A 15,867-nucleotide genomic window follows, 5' to 3' on the forward strand; every position below is an offset into this window, starting at 1 on the left:
TCTCATGTTATGTTCTATATTTCTTATTATGTTGTTATTCTGCCTTATATACTCAGTACATTATTCGAACATCCTTTCTTGCGGACGCTGCGTTCATGCCCGCAGGTAGACAAGTACACGAATTTGACCCGTAGGTGATTTATCAGATGATTCTCAGGAGCACTCCACTTACTTCGGAGCTGTAGTCTATTGGTATTGGTCCTTATGGTCACTTGTATTCTATATAGAGGCTCGTATACATGTGTGTATAGTTAGACATTTTATAACCCTGCCGGTTCATATCATTGTATAACATTTTAGTAGTCTTGTTGTTGATGATTATATAAAGATGTGTTGTTATATTGTGATATATGTTCTTACAGATTATGATATCCACGAGCTATCTTTATGGTCCACCCAGAATTTTTATGAGATGTATATTTAAAGGTGTTCGGTGTGTTAGTTCTGGGTGTCCATCATGGCCTTCCGATTGGGTCGTGACAAAAGAGTTGGATGAAAATGGATGAAATCTCTATATTTGCTTGAAAAGATAAGGTTTTGTACATTTGGGTTATATTTTGTTGGGAGACAAAGATGTAATTTTTTTTAATTGGCTATGCGGATGAAATTTAGCTTATTGAATTGTATAGTTTAGCTCCGGATGCTCGTCATGGCCGTCGGGTTGAGTCGTGACAAAAGTGTTGGATGAAAATGGATGAAATCTCCAGATTTTCTTGAAAAGATGAGGTTTTGTGCAACTGGGTATATTTTGTTGGGCTACAAAGATGTAATTTTTTTAATTGGCTATGCGGATGAAATTTAGCTTGTTGAATTGTATATTTATGTAAATTCCCCAAAAATAAAATCATTAATATGACAACAGTGTTGACTTTAGATGCCTGTCACGTGGTGCTCATATTTATCTCCTCATGAATTTTCTAATCATCGTACATTCTAAAATAAACTAGCAAGGTTTGCCCATGCAATGCACAGACCCAATATGGTTAATTTGGGTTATTCCGTTATAATAACTATCATTGATTGAATCATGACAATATATGAGAATACAAATATATCAAAGGGCTTTATAGAAATACATCCGCTGAAGTAAATGTAAGTCGTTTCATCTTCTATATGAAGACTCATGTACATGTGACGGAGACCTTTGAGGATGAGAGGATTGAACTTTTTTCTCTTGTGACGGAGCAACCTGCAAGATTTCAGCATAGGCTTCAAACACTAAAAGAGCACGAGGCAAAGCAGAAATACAAAAATGACTCCCAGATTGAAACATGTTAACACATGTAACTGTGAATAACTTGTATATGGCAGGTGGACAACTTTAACTGATGAACTAAAACCAAAAACCTCTGCTAAAATTAGCTTATCAGCTAGCACATTTCCTTTCCAACAATAAAGACCATGTCTGATAACTCCCAATTGTTAAAAAGATTTTTGAGAACCCAATTTCCACAATGCAATTCAATCTCCTCATATAAGCAATTCAACTTCTAACTCTTGTTCACAATCATCCTCTGCTGAATCATGCTTAACACAAGTACATAATTCACATGTTTCACAATAAAGATAAATGATTTGGGTCATTACCCTTACTATCTTTTCTTCCTATTTCATCTTATTTACCTGCTTTTCACACTACTACTCTCTAAATACCAGTTTATCACATCTCATAATCAGAGAAATGAAATTAACAAATTTAATTGTGTTATTAGGATTAAAGAATACTGACCATGACCTTCATCTTTTTATTTTATCTTATTTTAGTTAGAAAAAAGAGAACCAACAACAACCTAAGTGGCTCATCAAGATATTGCCTTGGACATTACTTGACTAATGATGAAGTTACCTGCCTCCAATTTGTTGAGCTATAATGGGTTATATAACAACACTTCAATTCCTGAATTTTAAATTGTACTTCTCGTCTCAGATGCTAACAGGAAGATATGAAAATAAAATAAAAAATAATACAAATAGAAATGAACTTATCATATTTTCAGTTTTTAAACAGTTGGAAGAACATAACATAGAGACTTAAAAAACACATACATCATACATAAAGTCGTCGATCTTATTCACAAACTCCAATATATCTAGGCAAAAGCACTTCATGAATTCTCGAGCTAATGCCCAATGTTGTGTATGTGTGGGGTGTGTGTGTGTTTCCTTTCTCTTTCCTTGCCACTTATATGAATTTTAACATAACCTTGTATTAGGCATCTATCACATAAAAAATTAATTAGAAAGACTAACTTGACTTAATAAGACACATAATAGGTGGTGAGTACAGCAAAGGTAGGGCGTCAATATCCATGCCATGTAGATGTTGAAAGTTCATGAAGATGTAGTAAATGATATAATTTTATATATAACTACCTACAAGGAATTTTCCAGAGAACAAAGAGCACTAAGAATACAATTGAAATTACCTTAGAAACCTTAAACACCCGTTGCACATCTGGATATCTATTTTCTGCAAATTTATGTGAGTCAAACAATCATCATGAGTCATTAACAAAAAAAGCATGCCACTTCATATAGCATAATGTATCCAAAGATAATCGTCCAAGGCCAAGAGGAAATTTATCAGATGCCAAGACCAGATTTGCGGTAAGATTACATTGGATTTGCCTCCTTTTTTACACTCAGTCCAAAACCAAATTGTCATCCTCGAGTGACACCAGCATATCTTGTTTTTATATGACCATTAGAAAAGTTGTCTGTACATATTTTCTACTAACCAAGATATAAAATGAAAAAAATTAATAAATTAATTATTTATACTTTAGTGTTAAAAAGATGCAAATGATAGAAATAGAATGGAAGCTTTTCATTAATAATGAATCCTGAACAAAATGATATCAGTAGTTATAGCATGATGAAACTATAAAGCACTATCAAAATATTGTCCTTGTTCATTCTCTTTTTTAATAAAGCAAATTTAAATTTGCCAACATCACTGAACTGTACGAGAATCTGCGGACGAATAATTTGCCTTGTGTGAAGGAACTTATAGTTGAAGATGTACTACTCTATTTCAAGTCAAGAACAGAGATGCTTTCATTTAGTCCCTATGCCCAAATAGGGGAATCTACAAATGTAGCAAGTACTTACATAGAACTATCCATTTTAGTGTTTCTCTGCAGCGAGAAATAAAAAGCCACTGATAATACCATTGGTCTCACTTTAAGCATAACTTGTTAGAGACAAACACCAAAAGTACTTGTAAATGATCAATTATGCCAAAGTTGAAGAAGAAAAAGACACCCAAAATCTCCAACATTTCTTAATTTTCTGTTTAACATTGAAGTCTTTTCTAACTCGTATTTACTATTAGTACTTTATAGAAAACATGAGAATGTAAATGAAGAACTTCTAGGGGTCTAGTGGATGAAAGTAAGCCACTGATCATTGTATACGTCAAGGATGAACTCAAATCAGATAAGAAGCTGTAGATTACATGCCAAATCCATATGAAATGAGATGGTTATATAGTAAAAACATTTTCTGAGAAGGTATATAGTAAAAACATATGAGATAAGATACACCAAATATTATACGCAAATCCTTTTATTGCCAGTTCTACTACCAAGTACCTAATTACAACTTTTTAGTAGTGTCAAAATTAGCTTAAAACAGCTAGTCAGAACTTAATTCAGTTATCGCCAAAGCAGAGATGCTTTTGTTCGCCATACTTCCAACTATAATTTTTTTTGATAAGTACTTCCAACTATTTTAGACATGACCACTTACACATTCATGGCAAAAATAAACAGCTAAAATACTCGAATAGAAATTTCTTTAAATAAAAAGCTACTCCTTCATATTCTCTCCAACAAAACATAGAATCTCAGGAATTCACCAATGACCTACCATAATCTACTCTTCTTCTTGCTCACCTCGACTTTCAACAACCTCGTTTCCCCTACTGCAAGCCAGTTGTTTTCTTTCTCATAAGTCTTGCAAAATTATAAGAAACTGCTTTACTGGTGGTTTTTTATAGAAAGGCGGGTGACTAACTCATTTTTGCCAACTCTAATGTAGAACATAAAGGCAACTGAAATAATTGACTGAGCAAATATGCATTTACCGACCTTTGGGAATTTCGTTCACATAGCCCTTCTCTATTCCAATTGAGTTCATCTTAATACCATTACTGCTCCAATATTTATACCAAAAAGTCAATGAAGGTAAGCGGATACAAACATTATGACCTAGTACGAAGAATATTTGAGTCCTGCTTAAAATGAATAATTTACCATAACAGCCACACTTTGTATTATATTTACAGTAATGCCCTTGGTCTTACCACCAAATTCACACTTATTATATACACAAAAAAAAAGAAAATAAATTGTTTTGTCTAGGATCCTTGAACCATTCTATTCCAATTTCCAAGATCCAAGAAATTCCTAATGCAGAGCGGTCAAATTCCGGGCAAACCAATTCAGCAAGCAAGGCAAACAATTTTACTTGTCCTCAAAGCATTCTAAAAGATCTTAAAGGGCTACGTGCTTCAGTTTCTCTGGTTAAAACAATTTTTCTTTCCCTTTTTCCTGCAATATACATGAACAGGAAAAAGGGCCAAATACATACAATCATTGTACTAAAGAAACAAACACAATATATGTAGGAGTAATGTAATATCAGGCATGTAGTTGCAGATATTGTGAATCAGTACCTGCCAAAGCCATTATAAATTCTTGTTTTTATTTCATACAAATAAAAAAGAGCTCATTTACATCCTTCATTCAATTCCGAGTGTAGATTATCAGAACTCTCGGAAGTTCTGCTATCTATTGGAAACTAATTACACAGAAAACAACTTGATAGAAATTAGAAAAAATTGGACCCAAAATTTTCATATTGAAACACACACATGATTGAAAAAACAGAGGAAAAGGCAAGGAAGGGGAAACTCAAAAGTCACCAAATTGTTTTAGAAAAAACAGAAAATGCAACAAAATTACACTAAGAAAGTAAAAGATAGAAATAAAAAGAAGAGTTAACCAGAGAAAATAGAAGATAAAAAACAAAAAACAAAAAAACAGATCAAAAAAGGAAATAGAAAACTCACCAAAGGATGGAGAGAAATCAGAAAGCCAAATGATAGATTGCTTACCAAATTTTACAAAGAAAAAATCGGGGCAGGAAAAATCAAGTGGGTCTGCAACAAAATCTACACGTGTACATGTCTTGAAAATGTAAAAGAGCACCACTAATTTACCCTAACACCTAATGCCCTTGGTCGTATCACTCAGAAGATCATATATATCCGATATATACTTGAAGAAGAAGGAGAAGCCAAGAAGAAGATTGAAAACCTTACCAAATAAAGAGAAGACAAGAATGAAGGAAAATTCCAGATAGCCTAGGAGAGAGAAATTTAGAAAATTTAACTGAAGGTGACTTTTAAGTTTGGAAATTACTAGAGGTGACTTGTAGGGACCACATCAAGTCAAAACCCAATTAAATTTTTGATTAAGAAAATTGGGGTTGAAAATGTATTTTGTCAAACTTGTTAATCTTTTATAAAATACAAATAAACCCCAAACCATTTAATCCAACCTCCGATTTATTTCAAACTCAACATCGATCCATATCAAAACACACGAACTTCATTCCAAACACACGATCGATCTCAACTGCTCCTTCAAACTTTCAACGTTCAAACCCAGTGTTCGTGATCTCAACTGCTAAATGTGCTTCTTGAAACCGTCATCAACCTCTTCAAAAGCCGACTCAGCAACGAACTGCTGCTCTTCATTTCTCTCAGGTAAAATCGCTCAACTCTTTCTTCTTTTAAAGTTAGGGTTTTGAAATCAAAGTGTGAAAATGATGATTTTGGTCAGAGAAGAAAAAGAATAACATGGGTTTTGCTACAATGTTGTTTATTTTGTTGTTCAATGCTTGAGAAACCCTTATTTGCTGTATTTGTTCGAGTTGTTGGGGTTTGTGTGTTTGTAAATAGTGTATGTGGTTGTGAAATTATGATTTTTGGTGTTGTTTGTGTTCTCATTTTCCTTAGGAGTTCAAAAAAAGGGCTTGTTGGGCTTGACAAAACCAGTATCTGCTCTATTTGTTCCACTTGTTGGGGTGTCTATGTTGTTAAATAGTGTATGTGGTTGTGAAATTATGGTGTTTGGTACTGTTTGTGTTCTTGTTCTCCTTGGGGTTTCGAAAAAAGGGTTTGAATTTTTTTTGGATTTTTTCCAACAGCTGATTAAGTTGTTGCAACAACTTCAGCACTTGTTTGACAGTTGAGGTTGGTTTATTTTGTTTAACTTGTGATGGTTGTGTGTTTGTATTGAAATAGATATTTTTTCTGGTTCAAAAGTTAGGGTTTTCAAATAAAAGTTCAAAAATGATTAATTTTGGTTAAAGAAGAAGAGGAAGAACATGGGCAGGGTGTCTATGCAATGCTGTGTATTTTGTTCAATTTTTTACTGTTGTGTGTTTGTAATACACTGATATTGCCCCCTGATAGTGAAATAGATGTTGCTGTCCTCCTGTTGTCCTTGTAAGGCTTAGGAATATTTTTTTTGTTTTTACCCAACAGCTGAGTAATCTGTTAGTAAAAACCCAAACAGTTGCTGAGGTTGTTGCAGCAAGTGAATATGTTGTTGCAACAGATTTAAAATATGTTCAAAATTGTTAAAACAGTTGCTGAGGAAGCTGCAGCAACTGTTCTGATGGTTTCCAACAGATTAGTCTGTTGGAACAACTTAATCATATGTTCCAACAACTTTACCAGTTGTTGCAACAGATTATCCATCTGTTGGAAATAATCAATACAGTTGCTGAGGAAGCTGCAGCAACTATATTGATATTTTCCAACATATGTATAATCTGTTACAACAACTTATGAAGTTGTTGGAACATATGATGGAGTTGTTCCAATATATTACACACGTGTTGCACATATGCTTCAGTTGTTGTAAAAATTCATTATTTGTTTACTTTAAATGGTGCACAAATCAATTGAAAGTGTTTTTTCTTATCTCCTGTGTGCAGATAAAATGTCTTCACGAAAAAGAAAAGGGGAGGAATCATCTACAGTTAGTAAAAGAGCTAAGGGGCATCATTAGATGATCTTGCTGAACAGACAAATATTCTTTCTGAACAAACTGCTGAACAGGAAACCTCTCAAGTAGGAGTTTCTGGCCAAGAAAGTAAAGAAGAACAAGTAGATGAACAAGATAAAGAAGAAGAACAAGAAGAAAATAAAGAAGAAGAAGAAGAAGAAGAAGAAGAAGAAGAAGAAGAAGAAGAAGAAGAAGAAGAAGAAGAAGAAGAAGAAGAAGAAGAAGAAGAAGAAGAAGAAGAAGAAGATGATGATGATGATGATGATGTAAATAATGATGACAATGAAGAGGATAAAACTGCATCTTTTGAAAGTTCGACGACCGGGGCTGTTGATTCTTCTATTGGGACTGATATTGACAGACCTTCCACTGATGAAGTTGTCAAAACTTTCAGTATTGAGAAGTTCCGTATGCAGATGCCGATGTATAAACTAGGTGATTTGAATGGTGATCTTGTTGTAAAATCAGTCATGGGCAAGCCCTTTGATTACTTTAGGAAGATACTTCAAGAGGAGGACTTGGAGGATTTCTTCAGGGCCACATGTTTTGGCATGTATCTAGATTTTCCTGAGGACAACAATGCAAGGTTTCAAATGACCATTATGTATGGTCTTCTCAAACGAAGAATTATTTGCAGCAAAACTGATGAGATATGGATAAACTACTGTGGCATTCCAGTTTGTTTTGGCATCAAGGAGTTTCCATAATCACCGAACTGAGGTGTTATGCTCCTTCTCAGCCTCTTCCTACAGTTACATTAAAGAAGGGAGCCAAGACACCCAAATCATCCAAGGCAGCCAAGAAAGACAAAGCCAAGGTTGATGATAATTTGGATTTAGTGGATGTTGTTGGAAAGAGCTACAAGGTAGCGGATTTGCTAGCAGACTTGAAGTCAGAAACTATGTCAAGAAAGCACAAGGAGTCATTGTGCTTAGTTTGGTTTGTGAATTTTATTCTTTGAGAAAAGGATGTAAAGAATAATATAGAACTTGGTTTGATTAAACTCTCGGAGGATCATGAGGCATTCAATAACTATCCATGGGGTCATAAAAGTTTTAAGTTGACTGTTGAATATTTGTCCAAAGCTTTGAACCCTAATGTGAAGACTTCCAACATTTATGGCTTCCCTTGGGCCTTCATGGTAAACTTTCTTTCTTCAATGTTTTATATTTTTTAATTCTTTTCCTTTATTGATTATTCTGATTTTTGGTGGCATAATTTTTTCTAGGCTTGGGCATTTGAAGCCACTCCTCACCTACAGAGTCAAGGCAGGGACTACTCGGAAGAAGTTTGTTTTCCAAGGATCCTCAGATGGTTGACTACCAAAAACAACAACAAAAAAATGAATCTTGATCCTTTTAACCCCCCCCCCCCCCCCCCCCCAGGAAGCAGTAAGTTAGAATCTGTTAGAAAATATCCCTGAATAGTTTTATAACAAGTAACTACTTGTTGCAACAGATACATTTATCTGCTGCAACAACCTCAGAATATTTTGGAAAAATCAAAACAGTTGCTGAGGAAGTTGCAGCTACTGTTCTGATATTTTCCAACAGATAGTGAATATGTTGCAACAACTCCTAAGATGTTGGAACAACTTACTCAGTTGTTGCAACAGGTTCACAATCTGTTGGAAAATATCACAACAGTTGCAGAGGAAGTTGCAGCAGCTTTTTGGTTTTTCCAACAGCTAAAGAATATGCTGCAATAACCTAGGAGGTTATTGGAACATATGTGGGGGTTTTTCCAACAGATTACACACTTATTGGTTGAATATATCTGTTTGTTTGTTGTAGGTTGTGCACCCAAGGCTTATTCCGACAAAACGAGAGGTGCAGATGCCATGTCTTGTTAGTTTAGGGCATAGGGAATCTGTGCATGATGAATTAATTGATCAGATAAAAGAAGAATTGGCTGGGGCCATAACCATCATAAGGGCTGGTGTTGTTGATGGTGGTGGTGGTGATGGTGATGTTGATGTTGATGTTAATGTTGGTGATGTTGTTACTGTTAATGCTATGGGTGATGGTGATGGTGTTGGTGATGCTGTTGATATTAATACTGTTGTTGATGTTGCAAGACAAGCAGTGGAAGGTCTTGCTGATAAAAAAAAAGATGATGATGGTGGTGGTGATGGAGTTAGTGGTGGAGTTGGTGGATATACTCTCCAAAGTGGTAGTGGTGGGCAGACCACAGATATCCCTTATAGGTTGGATAGATATTCTTCAGTTGGTGCCGGTTCCTCCAAGGTGTATTCTTGTGCTTGTGAATGCAGTACTTGCAGGCTGAAAATGGAGGGTTTGATAAACAAGGTTGAGGAGTTTCTTTAGGCACAAAAAAATACAAATTGAGCTATAAAGAGTTTGATGTCCAAGAGGGGTGTCCAGCCATCCAAAAAGCTCAGCTCACCCTACACTCCTATTGGGGTTCGCAAGAGGGCAAAAACAATTTCCAAGGCACTTGCTGATTGTAGAGCAAGGAAGACAAGTACTCCACAGAAGTCTATTGCTACTCCTTCTGCTGAAGTTGTGCCACAAGCGCTGAAAAAGTTGATATTTTCAAGCGTGTAAACCCTAAAAAAAAAAAAAAGCTTGAAACCTTGATCGAATCCAAAAGGAGTGGGAGAGTAATGTACTCAATGTATAAATTTAGGGCCGAAAACTTCAAGGTTATGACAGACATGCACGAATGGTGGGAGGATTGGATAAGTTTCAACACTTATATATATCTATATAATTCAGTATGTTGTTTGAACAAGTCATGTAATTCGATGAACTTGTTGCAACAAGTTAACTAGTTGTTACAACAAGTTACTAACTTGTTGCAACAAGTTAACTAGTTGTTCCAACAAGTGAACAACCTGTTGCAACAAGTTCACTAGTTGTTACAACAACTCTAACTACCTGTTGCAGCAAGTGGCTAACTGTTTTGATACTTTTACTGCAGTATGTAGATGAAATCTTATTGCTGATGTGTATGAGGGAGCTTAATTTCCCTGAGCACTATGATTCCTCTGATAGAATCATGGACCTCAAATTTTACCATCACTGTCGCAACAAGTACTTAGGGTTGTACGATGAGTCTAAAAATGTGGGTGTCGTGCCCTATGATCAAAGACCTGCTCTCTTTAGGTGGGACGATGATGGTCTCGCTTTTCCCAAAGGTAGTGTGCCCTACCCAGGTGGCTGCGAGTGGATTGGTGCCAAAAGGATCATAGTTGTCATGAATATTAATATCAACCATTTTGTCACTATTGAGATCATCATTGAGGAGGTATCATAAATTCTTATGATTGCAACATCCCATGTAATGAAGATAGTGCTTTCTTCTGCCACATGCAGTCGTTATTGGATTTGTTCCCTAAGTTGCTAAAGCAGAGTGGCATGTTCTCACACTTACATGAAAAGTTACTGAATGAATTATGGAAGTTTGATCGGAAGAAGGATATCCCCCGCAATGAGACCAATAAGGCATGTGCTTCCTGGTCACTTGCTTTTGTTGAAGCTTTGCTTACCCACACGAATATGACCAAGCCCAATACCTTATTGAGTGACAATACTGTGGAGAGGATGCAATGGAGGTGGGCTTGTGGAATTATTGATAAGGTGTTGGAGCCCTAATGTGGGGGACAAATAATTTCTCTTAAACTATGTTTGCATTAAACAAATTCTCTCATATTTTTCTTGCATTTGAATTATGGTGGATGAACACATTATGTAAATTTGTTAAATATATATTCTATGCTCAGTACCCTTATATATTGTTTAAGTTGTTTCAGTCGTTTTATGCAAGTGACAAATATGTTGGAACAAATACCTAAATTGTTGGTAAAAATAAAACAACTAGTGCAAATATTGCAACAGATGTGAAGATGTTGCAACAAGTAAGAATCTTCTGTTGGAGCATATGGATCTTCTGTTGCAAATAATCCAATAGCTGCTAAAGATGTTGCAACAAGTAAGGAATATGTTGGAACATATGAATCTTCTGTTGCAAACAACCCAGCAACTGCTGAAGATGTTGCAACAAGTAAGGAATTTGTTGGAACATATGGATCTTCTGTTGCAACAATTTACTTAGTTGTTGCAACAAGTAAGGAATCTGTTGGAACATATGGATCTTCTGTTGCAAATAATCCAGCAGCTGCTGAAGATGTTGCAACAAGTAAGGAATCTATTAGAACATACGGATCTTCTGTTGCAACAATTTACTTAGTTGTTGCAACAATGTACTTGCATTGTGACATAAGTATGCTATACATTGATCACTAAATATGGTTGCTTTCCTTTGTTTATCACTAAATATGGGTGAATCGAGTAGTTCACATCAATTCACTTTAATGATCACTCGATTTAATGCATACTGACTTAGGAGATCCTCTTTGCAGACTCAAAATACATCAAAATTGATTAAGTATTATACATTGATCACTAAATGTGGTTGATTTCCTTTGTTTATCACTAAATATGGGTGAATCGAGTAGTTGATCACTAAATATGGGTGAACCAGTATCTGTTGCAGCAAGTGTAGTATCTGTTGCAGCAAGTGTAGTATTTGCTGCAGCACGTGAGGAATCTATTGCAACAACTGTAGTATCCGTTGCAGCGGCTGTAGTATCCGTTGTAGCAAGTACAGTATCTGTTGCAGCACATGTAGAATGTGTTGCAACAATTGTAATATATGTGGAGCAAGTGATTAAGTTGTTGAACAAATCCTTACTCTTGTTGGATAAAACACAAGTTGTAACACATAACTTAGTTGAAAAAACCCCAACATGTAACTTAGTTGTTGCAACAGATTTATTACTTTCTGGAAACTATTCAATAATTTATTAACAAATACACACATTTGTGATTTGAACAAGTTAAACATAAATTACCATGCTAAGAAACAATAACATTAAAATGTCATAAAGTTCCAACAGATAACTATTATTAAAGCATAATGTAATTTACAACTATGGAGCTTTTAGGCTTGGACATGTTGTTTTTTTGTGGCCAGCTGTTTTGCATAAGGAGCATTTATTTTTCCTCGTTGGAAATGATTCCCCGATTCCACACCTCCTCTTTTTCCGCCTTCTTCCGGGTTTGCTTGGATCAACATATGGAGGAGGTATCTCTCTCTCTAAAATCTCCAAAGGAACTTCCCAAGATTCTTCAGAAGGCACAGGACAAATTTCCTCACAATATTCAATTATGTAATTCTCCACCTTATAATATGGAGATGAGTAGTCATAAATCCGTCTTCCAAAGTCGTCACCATATTGGACATGAAGCGCTGCCATTGCATGTGGACAAGGTATTTTGTCCTTGTCAAAAACTCTATAAGTACAAGATCTACTTTGCAGATTGACTGTCGCAACTGCACCGTGACCGATGACGCTGAACTTATAGTTGGCTAATTGATGGGATAATAACTTGTTCCCCAAGTTGACAAATTTTGAAAAAAAAAAATTCAACTGAAAGAACAAAGATGTTTGGTGAGTCGATGAACTTCATACGCCTCTCATGAAATTTTTCTGCAAATCTCCTGTTTATGGCATCAAATAAAGCAGTAATGGGAAATTCTCTTTCAACATTGAACATTGAATTCACCAACTCGGCAATGTTTGATGTCATAAGATTATAACTATGAAAATAAACAATAACGTAATCCTTAACGTAAAAATGATTACAGCTGTTGGAAAATATCAAACAGCTGCTTAAATATGTTACAACAACTAAGTGACATGTTGCAACAAGTGAATTAGTTGTTCCAACAGATGTGTTACTTGTTGGAAAGAGCTTCAGTTATTGTCTCTGCGTCATACCAAAATGCAACAACTTAGTGAGCTGTTGGAACAACTAACTTACCTGTCGCAACAAGTGAGTTAGTTATTCCAACAGATGTGTTACTTGTTGGAAAGAGCTTCAGTTATTGTCTCTGTGTCATAACAAAATGCAACAACTAAGTGAGTTGTTGGAACAACTAACTTACCTGTTGCAACAAGTGAGTTAGTTGTTCCAACAGATGTGTTACTTGTTGGAAAGAGCTTCAGTTATTGTCTCTGTCATACCAAAATGCAACAACTAAGTGAGTTGTTGGAACAACTAACTTACCTGTTGCAACAAGTGAGTTAGTTGTTCCAACAGATGTGTTACTTGTTGGAAAGAGCTTCAGTTATTGTCTATGTGTCATAACAAAATGCAACAACTAAGTGAGTTGTTGGAACAACTAAATTACCTGTTGCAACAAGTGAGTTAGTTGTTCCAACAAATGTGTTACTTGTTGGAGAGAGTTTCAGTTATTGTCTTTGTGTCATAAAAAAATGCAACAACTAAGTGAGTTGTTGGAACAACTAACTTACTTGTTGCAACAAGTGAGTTAGTTGTTCCAACAGATGTATTATTTGTTGGAAAAGTAATGTATGAATACCTATTTCCGGGGAAGAATACCCTGCTCCATCCGTGGAATCCAACACGTTCAAGATGTTCGGCGACCCCAGGGACGGTATCTCTGATTTGATTGAAATGGTCAGTGAACTCATCTATATTGTACGATTTTGCTACTTTATAAAACTGAAATATGACCTTCGTATTGTGAAAGGTGGTTCGGAGATTTTCCCTAAGGTGCTTCATGCAACAACCATAATGAGATAAAGAGAAGACAATTGAAACTGTCTTTTTGATACTTGGATGCCTATCAGAAATTATGCACAACTCTTTGGTATCATCTACAAAGCTTCTCATTTGTTCAAAAAAGTATTTGTATGAGGCATCACACTCCTTGTCCACTACAAAAAATGCCACAGGAAAAACATGATTCTCCGCATCTTGCGCCACGGCTGACAACAACACTCCTTCGTACTTGCTCTTCAAGAATGTCCCATCGACAGCTATGACTTTTCTCATTTGCGCAAAACCAAGCATCCAAGCCTTGTAGGCTACAAAAAAGTACTTGAACTTCCCATTAGCATCAACCTTCAATGCCGTCTTACTTCTTGGATTTTCGGAATGAAGCATATAACGGTACACATCAAGCACTGCATACCCGTGCTCATGTTTCCCCCTTGTCAAAGATTTTGCAATCTCCATGCCCTTCCAGACCTTCCAATAACTTACCTTACAACCCAATTATGTGCGGAATGATTGGCTCATATCTTTTGTACGTGTGGATTATGGCTAGCAATATGCTCAGAACCACATGTGTGATACTTTACGTAGGTTGTAATACAAAATCTGTCAGAAATTAAAAGCTTTATAGCCCTCAGCCACCATTTGCACTCCGGATGTACACATCTAAAGCAATACACAGTGCCCGAATTAATCACCTTCTTGAGTGTAAAATCTTTCTTCACGCAAGCAAGTTTCAACATAGTTGCTAGTTGTTCCTTGTTCTTGAATGACATTCCTTTATAAAATCCTGTTTCATCATCTTGAACATGGCTGCACTATGAAGATTGTGTAGAACACGATGTATTTCTCGCAACTTCAGGTGTAGGAATCGGCTCACCCCCACTTCCATTATCTGGAATATCCATATCCATATCCACCCCCATCCAATTTATCATTTAACACATCTTGTTGGTCTTGACCTAAATTATGGTTCTCTATCAGGCTTCCAACCACGTATACCCTTAAAATGGGCCTAGCTACATCATTCAAATAAGTACGCAAACGATCCTGATCGGTTATCTTAAAAGGCAATACCCTCTGGTTTTCAAAAGAGCTATGCATGTAAGTGATGGAAAGATCTTTCAGTTCACAAGTTAATTCACAATAGGTGATGATTAAGTTCACAAAATCATCAAACACAACATCTCTTTGGACACTCATCGCTATCGTCTCTAACATGTGACTACCCTTCCATCGCCAAATATATCGATTGTTCTTCTCAATCCATTCGCCATGGAAATCAACACCTATTGTTATTGAGTCCCCCATTAATGCTTCCTGAATATATATATTTTTTTTTAAAAGGTCATGACAGTATAGTAACAAAATACAATAACTTAATGACTTGTTGGAACAGATGAATCAGGTGTTGCAACAAGTGGATTACCTGTTGCAATAAGTACTATCCTTGTTGCAACAACTAACTAATTTGTTGGAGTCAGCTTCAGTTTTTTGAGTTCTGTTTAATCCAAAGATAGTTGAAGATGTCCAACAGATTAGTGAGTTGTTGCAACAAGTATATTACTTGTTGCAATAGGTAATACACTTGTTGCGGCTACTAACTAATCTGTTGGAGTCAGCTACAGTTTTTTTGGTCCAATTTTTGGGTTCTGTTGGACTGAAGCTGAATCCAATGGATCAGTGAGTTGTTGCAACAAGTAAGATACTTGTTGCAACAAGTAGTACACTACTTGTAACAACTCACAAATCTGTTGCAACTCATTCATACTACGTATTTAACAACAATTAGTATAGAAGTTGCAACAACTACATAATCTGTTGTAATTGTGTCAGCAACTACAATAGTTGTTGCATAAACTACATCAACTTCTGCAAAAACTACAACAGTTGTTGCAAAAATTTAGAAGCTTTTATACAGCAACTTTAGCACTTGTTGCAACAAGTACAATTGCTACTGTAAATTGTTGGAAAATCAGCAGCAAAACCCAGATAAATAATTGAAACAAAACAGCAATATTTTACTTACCAAATGAGCAGAAATTACTTCTGAAGTAATGCCCAACCAAAAAATTGCAAAACCTGTTGGTTTCATTTTTTTCTTTGTTAAGCAAATTCTTCAAAATGCAGCACCAATGGAAGAAGAAGAAGCAGGGGAAGCAGCAATACTTATGAAG

The 15,867-nt window shown here is 35.7% G+C and overlaps 1 long non-coding RNA gene across 2 annotated transcripts; it reads right to left on the minus strand.

The window, feature by feature from the left end:
* Positions 1-980: 980 nt before the first annotated feature.
* Positions 981-5,320, minus strand: LOC132631691 (uncharacterized). Of its 2 annotated transcripts, XR_009579004.1 has the most exons (3): positions 4,092-5,320; positions 2,427-3,956; positions 981-1,189 (listed from the first exon to the last, which is right to left on the minus strand). It is a non-coding gene; the product is annotated as an uncharacterized LOC132631691 (long non-coding RNA). The 2 variants fall into 2 exon arrangements; XR_009579005.1 differs by lacking the exon at positions 4,092-5,320 and having other exon boundaries at positions 2,427-4,084.
* Positions 5,321-15,867: the final 10,547 nt, after the last annotated feature.

The sequence above is a fragment of the Lycium barbarum genome, chromosome 3 (assembly GCF_019175385.1).
Source record: "Lycium barbarum isolate Lr01 chromosome 3, ASM1917538v2, whole genome shotgun sequence".
Classification (NCBI taxonomy): Eukaryota; Viridiplantae; Streptophyta; class Magnoliopsida; order Solanales; family Solanaceae; genus Lycium; species Lycium barbarum.